The 15,733-nt window shown below is 36.5% G+C and overlaps 1 non-coding gene across 1 annotated transcript in view; it reads left to right on the forward strand.

The window, feature by feature from the left end:
* The first annotated feature begins 543 nt into the window (after positions 1–543).
* Positions 544–15,733, forward strand: part of LOC131032884 (uncharacterized) — a 57,311-nt gene continuing 42,121 nt past the window's right edge. Inside the window, exons 1-4 of the transcript XR_009372223.1 lie at positions 544–1,214; positions 5,899–5,994; positions 7,167–7,277; positions 7,567–7,876. This is a non-coding gene — a transcript (uncharacterized LOC131032884). The remainder of the gene's footprint in view (positions 1,215–5,898; positions 5,995–7,166; positions 7,278–7,566; positions 7,877–15,733) is intronic.

Here is a 15,733-nt window from a genome sequence, read left to right on the forward strand (position 1 = left end):
ATTTAATAGTCTACACACACACACACACACAAAGTACGTCCAAAAATAACAAAAGCTATTATTCACAATATCTTTGTCTAGACTTAATGCCTCCCCCCTCCTACAATTCTATGGGGTGTGTGGGGAAACTATTGTTTATATTCAAATACAACTACTAATCAAAGATACACCCACACACACAAAGTAGGTCCAAAAATATCAAAAACTATTATTCACAATATCTTTGTCTACACTTCATGCCTCCCTTCCCCTACAATTTTATGGGGTGTGTGGGGAAACTATTGTTTATATTCAAATACAAATAATAATCAAAGCTGAAGTAATCCTCCTTATTACAATAACATATAGACAACTAAAAGCAAATGCCAATTAGGTATTGCCTACTAATTATACTAAATATTTTTAGCTACCCAAAACTACTAAAAAATTCAAAAAGGTACTCCTAATTGTAGAACCACATAAAAACACATAAGCACCTCTATATTCACAGAAAATACCCCAAGTTTCCTAAAACCCTATACCCACATACTAAAAGTTCAAAAAGGCCATACTAATTGTAGAACCACATAAAAGCACATAAGAGCACCTCTACGTTGACATAAAATACCCCCGTTTCCTAAAACTTTATACCCACAGAGTAATTTAAAACCCTATTAACATCTTCTGGTGAAACCCATTGAATTTCTGCACAAGAATTGACGAGAAAACAGTAGCCCGAGTTCGTGTGTTCATGATTATTTCTGGACATTGCATTTCCGGCAAATTTAGCACTGCGAGCACACAACTTCAATATTTTTAAGCAAGTCTTTGCACAAATGCTTATTTTTATCTTTGGTTGAGGTTTCTTGAATGGCAGCCTCAGCTCAATGGGACACCCATCCTTTAGCTCTGCGAATTCAACCATTAGTTACTGCGCTGAATATGTCATACTGTAGCTGAAATAGTTGAAAAAAGAAAGATAAACAGAATATAAGGTAGTTGGTTTTTTTGGGGCAACAATGGCTTTGTCGAAGTTGTGCAAGGCAGGAATTGGTGCGGCAGCAATTGCTGGTTATGGGATTCATTTTGCTGAATATGTTTATGCAGAGGGGCCTTTTCATTTCAATTCTGCAGTTCCGAAGGAAGAAACCCGCTCCAAAGGATTCGATCCCGAGACGCTCGAGAGAGGAGCAAAGGCTCTCAGGGAAATTAATAGCTCTTCCCACGCCAAAAGAGTATGCTATTTTTTGCTTAGTAACTGATTTTTACCTTAATAATTTTTCTATTCTAATGATGTATATGAAGCGAATTTTAGGACCTCTTTCTCATATACAATGGACATGTGATGTTATGAGTAGTCATTCTCCTATATCTTTTCTCTGATGTACAGTGGTAACAAGCACCTCAAGGGATGTCTTTACCAGACACAAGGAGGGCATTCAATACAGCTAATACATCCACTTCTGCACTTTCAACCAAAAGGGGTATGCACTTATATTGGCAAAGGTTTTAGTGAAACGGATGCATTTTAAACCTTCAACCAAAAGGGGTATGCACTTATATTGGCAAAGGTTTTAGTGAAACGGATGCATTTTAAACCTTCCCTGTCTCACGAGTGTTACTTATTTGAAAGAAAAACCTACACTTCAAAAATGAAAATTCTTAGTAACCATAAAGGACTGGTAGCGTAGTGGTAGAGCTAACGGGAGGTCTTAGGACACTAATCAGCCCTTCCATGTAAAATGATAATAATGCTCTCTTCTCTCTCTATTCCTTCCAGAGGTGGGTTTGCATGCCCACAGCTCGGGGGCGAATAATAATCAATGCGAGATTATTAATAGATAATTTATTTTTGAGGGAGTTTCCATGACACCTTATTAAAATTCACAACTTTTCTTGAGATATATAAACACGGGCGACATTTCTCCACACATCCCTAGAGTTATGTGGTGTCTACTATTGCCATTTAATGGGATATTTTACAAGCATTTTCAATCAGCTATTTCGATTTTTGTGGGATTTTCTGCAGTTCTTCATAACACTCTCAAGACTTATAAACATGGGCTCCACCTAGCCAGATGTCCCGTAGAGTTGTATAATTTTTTTGGAATCTTCTGTACATGCTTTACTGGTGTACCACTCTTCTCCCCTCATTAACTAATAGTTAACTCACTTACTTCTGAAAAAAAAATTATGATCTGAAATTGGTATTTAAGAGCACCTTGGCTATTACTGGGAAAAAGAAAATTGAATGACAGTGTACTGAGTGATTGGTAAGAGGGAATTTAGTTGAGAAAAAGCTTCGAGGATGAGTTTCTCAGGAGTGCAGAATGGTCGTGAATTTTTTGAGCAATGGCGATTTAGGCTGATGTGGCTGTAATGGCCCCTTTTTGTAAATGCCCTAGTTTTTGCTCACAATCAAATAATAATGCTCGAGCCTGCAATAACAATGATTTCTGATCCGATCTCTACGCCTGTCCGCTGGTGAAATCAGAATTGCTCCTTATGAATCTCTGTTTCTATCCCCTTTTCTGATTCGATGCTGCTTTCTTAATTACTGAGTTTCCCCTTTTTGTAGATACATATGTTGTTCTACTTCCTGCCTTTGATTAACTTCCCTCTTCTCACACCAGTCTGCTGGTAATATTATATTAAGTTCTGCTCCCTTTCTGCTGCGAATATGCTCTTTGGAATAGGAATAATGTGCAATGCTTGGGTGTTTGAATAATTCACAAACACCTCTTATTTATACCTTTCAAATAACATTTCTTCCTCAAAAGTTACAGGTCCCCTAGGTTTAATTATATAAATTTTATTATTTCCAAACCCTTGCCCAAAGCTGGGCACTCTAGCATTTTGTTTTTTTGTTTAAACACCAACAGGTTGGCTACCAGCACAAAATACTTTTAATTTGTTTTAAAAGCCCAACACGTTGGTCCTCATGTATATTTCATTGCCTAAATTTATTTATTTAAGCCGCATTACATTGCTGCCCTAGGTCAGCCCTAACCTCCTTCTGCCCTGGTTGGCCCTTTACCTTGCTATGCATCGCCCAGGTTTAGGTATTAATATTGTTGCAATTGGTTTGTTGTGTTGGAATTATTTGTCATTGATGTCAAAGGATGAACTGAGGTTGTTTGTGAATTTTGGTTGAGCTCCCCGTGTGCCTGGTTGAGCACCTTTAGCTGCTTGCTTGGTCACCTTCTTGAGCTACCTGTGTGCTTGCTGGAGTTGTTTGTAGCGAGCTGTGTGCCTGCTTGTCTCTTGTCAGCAGCCCAGTCAGACTTTATGCCATATCAGCCTTTTATGCCACATCATCTATGTAATTTTCAAAGTGCATGGAGCAGTTGTTAAGGAGAATGCATTGAATGTAAATTGTGAAGAGGAGGCGTTACTTTTAAATACGCGTGTGTGGCTGCTACATATCGGGTTTAGAGAATAATCTGCAGTGAAGATATCATTAAGGCATTTTCCTGTAACATTTTGGAGTATGTTTGAATTAAAGCTGTATGTTCGAATTGAAGCTATATGTTCGAATTGAAGACGTATTTATTATCCTTTTTAAAAAAACGTGGAGGTGTGGTCTTCAAAGTTTTCCTTAGCGTCAACCTCATTGGAGTAATTTTTTTTTTCCTCTACGGCAGTAAAACAAGGACCTTCTTCATCATGGAATTCATTGGTGCATTTTTGTTAAAAAAATCGATGGAATGTTTTTAAAATCTTTGGTGGCAGCATAGGGAATAATTTTCTTTTGGAAGATTGGGTGCTCATGATTAATATCAGAATGCGTAGACGTGGTGGGGTGAGCTGCCGAATTAGCGCAGTTGTTACGTTTCTTTTTTCCTGAGCTAGAGTAGTCATGGTCGATGCAGATGTGTTGCCTAGTTTTAAAAAAGGACGTTTTTTTTTGGCAGGCGGTGTAAAAAACTCTTGAGGGTGAGTTCGTGGGGATTTTTTTTGGAATTGTTTTTCCAGTCAGAAATTTGAAGAAAGCATCGTGGCTTATTTTGTCTGGGCGTGTGTGGCAGTCGTGTTATTTTTTGTGGAAGACGTTTTTTTTTTGAGGGTGTGGAAATCATTCTAGTAGAGTTCGTATAATTACAAGCTATTCTCATAAACCACGTTTTTTCAAAAAAAAAAAAACGTTCTTTAATGCAGGGAGATGCGTAAAAACTACTGCGGTGTTCTTAGATTTTTTGATTCAAAACGGGGTTCAGATTTTTAAAATTATTGTTTTGCACGGTGAATGAGGTGATTTTAGTAGGTGTGAGTTGATATGGAAGTGTGTTGAGTGTGCTCAAATGAGAGACATTGCTTTCATATTACATAGCTGACTGGAAAACATATACGATTTGATTCATTTTGGGGATATAAGAGCTAAGTTATGTGTGAAGGTGGGGGCTGTAACAGTTAGTAATTGAAATATACAACATCAATTGAAGTTAAAAATTTCTTTTTGGTTGTTGGAAATGGTATGCATTTTGAAGATCAACAGATTGACAGCAGGAGTTACATGAATATATTTTTCTTCTCAGAACCCATTAGCAGAATTGTGAAGAAGAGTACTTCAAAGTTGGTTTTTGAAGGGAGTTGGTGCTCTCTTTTGTATAGAGGTTGGAGCCTCTGCTGTTCTCAGTTGGTGTTGTGAGGAGGGTTGGAGCTCTCTTTGATTATTGTTCTGTAATCTGGGTTGGTGCCCATTCAAAGATAATGGAAGTCTTTTGATGTCGTGGTTTTTTACCCGAAAGGGTTTTCCATGAGATATCTGGTGTATTTGTCTTTGTGATTATTCTTGTTGTGTTTCTATGTGATTTCTATTTAAAAAGTTAAATTCCTACAATACTGATTCACCCCCCATTCTCAGTGTTGATGTTATTGTAGCTTCGGTAGTAATCCTTAGCCGACTACAATCAAATATGTAATTAGCCTTTCGGCTTTACATATTTGCATGGACCGTTTAATCTAATCGCTTTGTTAATAAAGTATATTATTATTAAGTGGGCCGACTTGGAAAGTCTGCCACCCTTGAGGAAAGACGTGGGTTTGAATAGAGCCGACCCATTGGTGAAGAGACACCCACATAACCTTTCAAATAACACATCTTCCTCAAAAGTTGCAACCCTTCTCAACAGGTCAGCTAGGTTTAATTATATAAATTTTATTATTTCCAAACCCTTGCCCAAAGCTGGGCACTCTAGCAAAATATATTTAATTTAAACACCAACAGGCCGGCTATCAAGACAGCATAATTTTAATTTGTTTTAAAAGCCAAACAGGTCGGCCCTCGTGTATATTTCATTGCCTAAATTTATTTATTAACATTGCTGCCCTAGGTCGGCCCTAACCTCCTTTTGCGCTGGTTGGCCCTTTACCCTGCCATGTATCACCCAGGTTTAGTTATTAATACTGTTGCAATTGATTTGTTGATTTCTTTATGGCAGGGGGCATGACAGAGGCACTTATGTTCAGTTGAATTATATTATTTAGTCTCTTTCAAGTGGAGGTTTATGATATAGATGTATTAAGATCAATTCCTTGGAGGGGATTAAGCACGGTTGATTTAAAAGTTAAAATTCTTGAGTTTCCATAGTCTATGATAACTGAACAAAGTTTCTAAAATGACCCATGAGAGAGTTTTTGATTAAAAAATTTCTTACAGGTATTTGTTTCGCCTTTGTAAATGGTTGATTTCACTTGCATATGCAAATCGACTTCAAAAGAAAATTAACTGGCAAATTATTTATGATATTGATATATTTGAGGAAACATGTAAAATCCATTATTATTGGTAACTTATTAGCTAATTTAGTATTTTTAGTTAATGGGAATGTGGAAAATGTGTCTCCTGCCATTTATAACATTCAATTTTGTAGGAAATCTATTGTTGAACTCATTCAAGGTTGTAATTTGTCTGTGAAGGTTTTTGAAATCATGAGGTATCAGGAGGATACAAGGCTGGCTCAGTTGGAAGCAATGAAGGCAGAGTATCAATCACGGCAAGCACAAATTGATATTGTAAGTATCTTTTTCATCTTCTTTTGCCATTGCAATCTTGAGGTTGCAGAGAGGATTGGTTCCTAATTTCTCTGTTACTATTTAGTAGTAGTGGATGCTAGCCACAAATAGAACGATGGATGAGTTTGAATTTATAGCAGTGGGATTATGTGGAAGTTTCAAAATTTGTTAAGTGAGGCACATCCAGATATGGTTTTGGGCTGTTTGTATGCATTAATTAAATGGGTCAATCTATTTAAACAACCAAAAACCAAATAAGTTAAATAGATATGATAAAATAACAATTGATACCAGACATAAATTAGCACAATCGAAGAACTTCAGAGATTTGTACCGTGATCCAATATGAGGAAGTATAAGTTTCATCAGATTCATCAACATAGGCATATGGTTCAATCCAAAACCTCTAAGACGTGTCCTGGAATAACTAATAATGCCTTATAGATAACAAAGAATGCAAAAGATTTCTCCTACATGCTAACTAGTAACATGGTCTCAATGAAACGTATCATAGGAAGAGTGCTATGATGTATAATATTATCTACTAAGGTATTTAGCTGGGAATATCAGAAAGTAACTTGCATATGTCCATGTTTATTATGATATTGTAATATTATTTTCTTCTGAAGTAATATAAAGAAGCTGTAGGCCCGTAAGCATTTGGCCTCCAGTCTCTGCCGGTGTTTATGTCCAGATCCTGTTAAAGCTTCCTGTTGCCTGTGTTTTAAAAAATTCTAAATGATAATATTACTGCTCATGATATTAATGTTATTTAGTACCTAGCAATCTACCCATCATATTATGCATATGCAACGGTTGCTGGTGAGAATGATGGTAATTTGAGTTGAATTAAATGCCTAAGTATGTTCAGCTATGTTTTTATCACTAGCTCTGTGTGAGGAAGTGTAGCATCTTCAGGGAGAGCAACAAGAGAATCCAGCAATTGGCAAGTTCAACTTTCCTTTTTATGGCTAGACAAATAACTAACAAGCAAGGGTTACTATATTAACTTCTAGACATTACCTTAAATATTTTTTCATAGGTACATTATTTTTATTATCATTGGTAATTAATATTCCTGCTTTTGGTAATTTCTTTAATTGAATGCTAGCTAGTTTTATGGTTTTTGGAACATGATATACTTTCATGATAACTGGTGTCTTTTGTTGCAGGAAAGACAACAAGGATTGTATGAAGAACAAAGAAAACTTGTCCAACAACAAGCCCAAGCAAAGGCACAGATGGCTCGCTATGAGGATGAGTTGGCAAGAAAGCGAATGCAGGTATATACGATACCTCGTCTTTTTGTGTTTTCAATACAAATCACTTTTCAGGATAATTTTTAACATGTGTCAGTGAAGGAATCAAGTGCCTAGAATTTCCTTGGCTATCTTGTTCAATTTTGAAATCTCTTTTGCCATTAGCTCTCTGGTTCATCCTGCTGATGGATCTTGGAGTGTGATCTGAAATGTTTATTTTAAATTTCTTTTATATAGTTTTTCCCCAAAAGTCTTGTTCTCACTTTTTCATGGACTGTGAATACCTTATTTTCTTAACTTTTTTAACTATCAGTCGGAACATGAAGCCCAAAGACAACAAGATAGAGAGCTTGTAAAAATGCAAGAGGAATCATCAGTGCGGCAAGAACAGATCAGGCGTGCAACAGAAGAGAAAATTCAAGCACAACAGCGTCAGACGGATAAAGAGTGAGCTGAACTAGATCGTGAGACATTAAGGGTAAAGGCCATGGCTGAGGCAGAAGGGCGAGCACATGAGGCAAAGCTGGCTGAAGAGGTAAATAAGAGAATGTTATTGGAGCGAGCAAATGCAGAGCGAGAGAAATGGCTTTCGGCAATTAATACAACTTTTGATCACGTAGGAGGTACTATAACACATGAGTTTATATCTTGTGCTGATTAAAGTTCTACTTTTACTCTTCATTTCTTCTGGCATCTGTATCTTGGGAACTGTGTATGGGAAGGCCAGGCACAGCATGAAGCTTGATATTGTCATGCAGTCTGGCCATCTTATACATGCATTCTTGAAACCGAAGTTGCCTTGGTTTCTTCCAGCTCACCTGATAGTGATGACAAATGTTCTATATTATTCTTTGAGCCAATTTTTAGTTTCTATATGTTTGAGAGGTGGGCACTTTGACTATACATAATATTCCTTATGTCGCAGCCATCATGTTGGAAGTCAGGGTTTGTACGGGAGGGGAAAAATCCACAAATTAGGAATTTTAGAAACAAATTACAAAGTTCATATCAGGAAAAAAATAGATAAAGTTCAAGCATAAACATACATAATAATATAGTTGCTGGTCGGAGCAGAGCAAAGAGGGTGGGACTTGGGTTTGCAGAGAAATGAATGGTTAATTTGAAAAGAAGAAAATAATATGTTCTGATCAGATTGTACTGATTCTGTATATCTGAAACTTCTGGTTCTGACAGAATTGGAGCCAGATTGGCAGAATTTTGTAAGTATGATATATCTAGTTGGTTTTAATGGACACTTTTACGGTTCCAGTGTGCATGCCTCTAGCTAATCCTGATTCTTTTTAGCATATGCTGTTTAGCAAACATGTTTAATTTTTTGGTAGGATATCATTCTCTCAAAGTAAATACCAAAATCAATACCTTGCAGGTAAGTTTGCATCTGTATAAGTTTTAATTTTAAGGACATACTGTAGTGTCGTAAATTGTTGATCTTAACAATTTCACACTAAGTTTAGAATCCATTTTGGCATGTGTGCCTGATTTATGCATGAATGTGCCTGATTCCCAGACCATTCCCTGATTCTCAGCCTCTTTGCTAGGACTAGGGCGCCTAGCGACCCTGTCTTCGCAAAATGGGCTCAACTTTTGAAGGATATGAGTCGGCCTTGCAATTTGCGTGAATCAACCTTGCTTTGTTGGCCTGTCTCAAAAAGTAATTCTGAAAAGGTGTAAGTTGCATATAAATACAACTTCCTTTCTCATTTTAAGGTCTACCATATTCAAATGAGCAATCTACACTCTTCAGTAAGTGATTCGAATCATTCAAGCACATATCTATATTCAAGGAGCAAAGCATTCGAGCATTCAAGTCTGCTACAACAATTATGATCAAGTATGTTATGTCATTTCATGTTGTAAGCATGCACTAACATGTTGCAAGACTTCATGAGCATCACATCAAGCCTTGTGTAAGATTCCATGAGGGGGTTTCATACCTAGGGTAAGATCTTTTCATTTCAGCATTTCATCATTCGTTTAGCCTCTATCCTTGCCAGAGCACACAGCTTATCATATCATTAGCCACTGTGGAAGTGGGAACACTAGTATGGGGTTTGACTTAGGCAAACCCCTATACACTACAACACTTTTTGCCCATTTTCCATGTGTGCAGGTGCAAATCCGATAGCAGGAAAGTTATAGGTGAGTAGAGTAGACAATGACAGATAATGGTTGACTTTGAATGAACGAAAACCCTCAGACTAGGGCACCCAATGTCTTGCTACTTTGACTCAGCTTTTTAGGAGACAAATGTGTAGTGTCATAAAATTGCGACCCTAGCAATTTTAACCACATTTGAGGTCCTCACCTTGGCGACAACATATTCCTTCCCAACCGAGACCCCTTTTTGCACCTTCACCCTTGAATTTCTCCCGTTTGAGCCTTGTTTTTGCCTTTAGACCCTGTCCAGACCCCAAGATAGGGCAGGACAGGGGCGTGGTGCCCCTGTCCCCCTCTTAGGGTGACCCCAAGATAGGTCCCTCCGTTCCTATCTGCATTTCGAGATTCCAAATCCCCCCGATGTCGGCCTTTGGTGAGATGAATTAATCTTTTGAGGCATGTATAAAAGGGGATTTGGTCCTCTCATTTGCATATACACGATAGACGGGATATACATGAAATACACAATAGGCGAAATTCAAGCGAAAGGTCTTCATCAAGCATTCAGGTCTTCAAGCATCCATCAAGTCTTCTTCTTCACGTGTCTTCTTCATTCATCCATTGGAGCAACATTGCAACATTCATTTGCAAGCATATGTGTGTGTTAGGGTTTTGTCATGTTACATGCCATTTCATGCAACACTTGTGATTACATTCAAGAAGCAAAGCAATCATCATCAACTAATTGCAAATCTACAAGGTATACAACATTTGCAATTACTTTCTTTGAAGGTTGATTCCTCAACTCAGTCAAACCCCTATCCACAACCCTTCTTCCCTTCTTTTCTGTGTGTAGGTTGCAGGTGCGCAGCTGTATTTTCAGATCTGGACTTCATTTATAGAGGCGGAAGAACCCTTTTCGTTTCGCGGATTTTTCGGAGGACCGTGGACACTTTCAGCACGGTCTCGACAACTTTTCCTCAAATTCGTAGGGTAGATTCGTATCAGTTTAAATATCTCAGATCCAAAGTTACAACATAATCCCGAACCGGTGGCTCCTCATTTCACTCATTTTATCTTTCTTTTCTATATAGTCAACAAGTCAACTTTCTCATTTACAAAAGAGGGCAAATTACATTCCAACACGTGCAATCCACTTAGAATTCACATCCTTGTTTCCCTTGGATTTGGATCTAGTGGATTCAACCCCTCTTTTGAATGTAAAGTATCTCCCAAGTGAAAATCTTCCTAGTGATTTCCTTTCTCCCTCCTAGGTGGGGAATCACTAGGATCCAATTTTCCAGTTTACATTTTGGTGAACCCGACGTCCTACAACTTATTTCTGATTTCTTATTATTAGATCTGAATAATTGCAATTTGATTTCAAAATTTCATTTCCAAGTTTGATCTTTTTGCAAATTTTAGAGGTTAATTGCATAAAAACCCTAATTTTTCATTTTGAGGAAATTAAGCTTGTGAAGTTTAGCATTTTGGTTGCTTGTTTCAGATCTGATTTCTATTTCAAAATTGCAATTCAAATCTGTCTTTTCATTTTGAAAATTAAGTGGTTAAACAGTAAAACCCTAATTTTTAATAATCTCCTATTTTCGACCTTTGACTGTCAATTTGACCGCTCTAGACATCTCCAAAATCAGCTGTTTTTTTGGATTCCGCAATAAAATCATAATATCTATCATCCTTGAAAATTTCGAAAAAAGTTGGTCGGATCGTGTGCACTTTTAGCACAGTCCTTGGCTTTTTTCCCGAAATTTTGGGAGACGGAATTGACTGTATTTTTCTGCTTAAATCCAGAAAATTGGCATACTTTATTAATTTTAACATCCTAAGGTCGAAAACAAATTCAAAATTGAATGTTTGATTTTCTTGCAATTTACAAAAAATCTAGATTTGAAATTGAATTTGTGCAAATCTTGGATCTTACTTCAATTTTCAGATTTATCATTGTTGTCAGACTTGTCTTCTTGTCAAACAATTCAAAGTTTCAATTTCCCTCCTCTTTCCAAAATTCAAGATTTAAAAATTAAGTGGTTAGGTCCTAAAACCCTAATTTTCAAAATTGATTGGATTTTGTGCAAATCTCAATCATTTTCCCACAATTTCAGTTTTCTAAACCTCATCTAAGGTGGCCTTATCCATTAGGCGTGACCTTTTTCAAATTTGCAATTCAATTCCTCATTTTTCTCAACACGCTAATAGGTGTTAATGCATAGATAGCTTCGGTAAAATAAATGATTGAATGAGAGATAAATGAAGTCTCTCATTCAATCATTTATCCTCTCGATTATTCAAATGAATATCATCATGCCCTCAATTGATAAGCATTCTTTATTTATACATAATTGTTTATTATCATAGAATTCCGATGTGATAATCTATTATATTAGTTGCATTCACCGATTAGCAAATCAGGATAACCATTGCAAAACCGATTTGATGATTATCGGTAAAAGTGAACATCAATTAGTATTAATGATTATGCTTGAACCGATTGTTATCGGGGAGATGTAATAAACTCACACCGATTGATATCAGGTGTTAAGGAAAACATTCAAAGCATGAATATAATATACACCGATCAATGATTAATGAATATAACCATTAGTTAAGTGATCGGTGTCGGTTAACATAGACACCGATTCACTTCGGTTACCTTGCAATACCAAACGCCATAATTAATACGGATTGGCATATCGGTTAAACATGTTAATATGTTACGTAAGTCCCGATTAATATCGGGTTGGCAAATATGTCATATGTTATGTGATCACCGATTAATATCGGGTTGGCAAATATGTTATGTGTTATGTGATCACCGATTGATATCAGGCTGACAAATATGTTTAACACCGGTTGATATTATATACCAAAGGGTGCGATCAAGTAGTGTCTTGATCGGTCATGTCCATAAGACATGACCGGTCAAGGCACTGCTTGATCCTCACCTCTCATATATATATATATCATATGGCATTTGAGAAAAAGGACATAGAAATTATAAAATGCTCCTCTCGCCTGCCATACAAAAGTAGACAATTAGATTTATCATATAAGTAGACAATACATATATCAATAAAATATAACTAGAATATATCTTGCATATTGAATTGAGAATTGAACATCATTTACAATAGGGTCCTATTTGGACATTCACACCTTAATTTCACCTATCTAGAGATCATAAAATCAATCAATTTTTTGGGGTCAGCTTTCAAATCATCGTAGCTTTCATCCCTGAAAATTTCCGAAAAAGTTGGGAGGACCGTGTGCACTTTCAACACGGTCCCTGACTTTTTTCCCGAAATTTTGGGAGACTTTTATGACTGTATTCATTTGCCTAAATCCAGAAAATTGGCTGATTTTGTCGAATTTTGATCCCTCTAAAATAAAAAACAATCTCCACTTTCAACATTTCAATTTTCAAGATATAGTTTAAAATTAAGTGGTTAATTAAGAACAACCCTAATTTTAAATTTCAAAATTTCAATTCAACAACTTTCAATTTTTAAATTAAGAGGTCTTTCAATAGGGGCCCTAATTTTAATCTCTTTTGGATAATTTTAAAATTAATAGGTTATTTTTTTTTACATAATCCTTATTTTAAAGTTTCAATTTCCTAGGAGGCTGCATTATTATTCTTTCAATCAATTTGTTCATTTAATTGAATAATCATTTTTCCTACAATTTTGAATCATTCAATTATTTTGCAAGTTTCAAATTTCAAATTCAAATTTCACATTTGCAATTAAATTCCATTTTCCCTCCTTTATTCAATTTCTATGCATGTATGGGGTGAACATTATTATGGTTAAATGACATGAGTTTCTTGTTTGATCATAATTGCATATGGAGTTCCTATCTTATTTTGCTAATTCAATTTCAAGTTACATTAAAGATGTTCATGATGTTCCCTTTCATGCATATGATGATAATGTAGTTATCCCTTTCATTCATAGCTATGATTTACCCTCTCCCAAAATTGATCTCACTAACGAGGGCACATTGGTGCAAAAAGGGAATATGGACACTTCTTTCAAAGATCTCCCTCCTAAAGATGAATCTTTGGAGAATTATGTTCCTTCTTCTCCTAAAAAGTACCTCCCTCATAAGGATTATTTGGTGCAAGAGGATAATCCTTATCCTAATGAGCGTCTTGAACATAAAGATACCTTAGAGCAAGAGGATGATATTATTTCTCATCATAATGCTCTCTCTCCCAAAAATCAAGAGCCTAACAAAAATCAAACCAATTCCATTCTTGTTCCTAGGAAACCAAAAATTCTTCCTGATTATCATGCCATGCCTTACACATATACTAATGAGGTAGTTGATGAGAACATGAGTGAAGCATCATATGCTTTCTTAGTTCCTACAATCCTCTCTTCAATTAACTCAAATACACCATCTCCTACCAAAGAAGTTCCTAAAGAAGAACTCTTAGAGGATGATTGGGGGTCCTTAGATTTTACTCCTACCTTTTCTAGAAAGTCTAAGATGCTTGAATTTCATATTCCAAATTTTTCTCTTAAATTTGATTGGGCCTCTTTAAACTTCAATCCCATTCCCCCTAAAAGAGTGAACCCTCTTTTGAACATGCACATGGATGTAATGGACAAATGCTTGAATGTGAGCGACAAAGTCATGAGAAATCACACTTTCCTTTGTCAACATCTTCTTCTCCATTGTCTTGTAAATCCACACCTTCTCATTCTAATTTTGAGTGTCAACAAGAAAATGTATTGACCAATGTTCTAAATTCCAACTTAATGTCTCCTCTTCGTCCTAAACGAAGAAGAAAACATAAACAACATTCTCAAAATTCTTCTTTTTGTAAATACCATCAAACCCATGGCCATTCTCTAATGAGTGTCAAGCTTTGAAAACACAAATACAACATTACATTGATTTAGGCATGTTAAAAATAACATCTGACAATGAATGGCATATTCATCATGATCATTTAAAATAACATACAATTTCATTTGCAATCATACTTAGTGAGCAACTTAATAGTCTATTTATTCTTGCCTCTAGGCTTGGGGGGCAAGAATATTCCTTTTTCTCTTTCTAAGGTTTCACTATTTTCTTTATGGAGTACATTATTCATAAACTTGATGTCCTTTCTTGCATGGAGTTTTCCTTCATGCGAGCGCATGTTTGTTCCATGAGATCTTCTCCTTGCTTGAAACGGTACGTCTATTATGAACAATCTCTCCTCAAAGAACTTTTGTGAATCTTCTTCTTTCTCTCTCTTTGCAAATTACCTCTTCTATTGTGTTATTCATAACTTGATGTCCTTTCTTGAATGGAGTTATCCTTCATGCGAGCGCATGTTTCTTCCTTGGCTAGGATGTATTCCTTGCTTGAAACGGTACGTCTCTTATGAGTAATCTCTCTCTAGAAGTTGTGTAGTTCTTCTCATTGTCCTACACTTGGGGGGCAATGATCTCTCTCTCTCTCTTTTTTCCTCTAAGGATCCACTCTTTCCTATGTTGTGGATGGTGTGACTTTTATTACTTGATGTCATTCCTTGTGTGGAGTTGTTGTTGTTGTTCGCTCAAGGGTTCTCTCTTATACAAGAGGTGTAAGTCCTTGATTACAATCTCTTTCACACTTGGTAATGTACATCTATAATAAATTCACCAATCCCTATTGGGTTAAAAGTGAGTCATCCTTCATCAAGAATCCCTTTCACCTAGCAATAGGAGGAAGGATTGAATTCTTGTTCTCTTCGGCACTTCATTCTAGAAGATGTTATATTTGTCTTAGACAACTCCTCTTGGAGGTAGATGTCTTTTGAGCAAAGATGTCTTCTCCTCCAAGGATCTCCTTTACACTTACAACAAGCTATCTCTTTTCAACTATCTTATCCTTGCTTGAAGAGTATTCCCTCTCTTGCTTAGGATTTATGACATTGTTGCATAATGGATATCTTCTTTGTGATGAAGGTAGGTATCCTTGTTCTACTTTCCTTAAGATATCAACATCAACCTATGTTGACATTTAAGGGGAGGGCACCCACACTGCTCCTTTGTACCATACTTCTCTCGCGCATTGTACAGTGGGTCATTCTCGGAACCAGAGCACAACCTCTTAGAGCAAGATGTCACCACTTTTCTCTTATACAGTGGGTCATTCTCGGAACCAGAGCACAGACTCTTAGAGCGAGATGTCATCACTTTTCTCTTGTACAGTGGGTCGTTCTTGGAACCAGAGCACAGACTCTTAGAGAGAAATGACGCTTCTTTTTCTTGGTATAGTGGGTCATTCTCAGAACCAGAGCACAAACTCTTGAAGCGAGATGACGCCACTTTTCTCTTATGCACGGTGATTATTCTCGGAAC

This window comes from Cryptomeria japonica, chromosome 4 (assembly GCF_030272615.1).
Source record: "Cryptomeria japonica chromosome 4, Sugi_1.0, whole genome shotgun sequence".
NCBI lineage: Eukaryota > Viridiplantae > Streptophyta > Pinopsida > Cupressales > Cupressaceae > Cryptomeria > Cryptomeria japonica.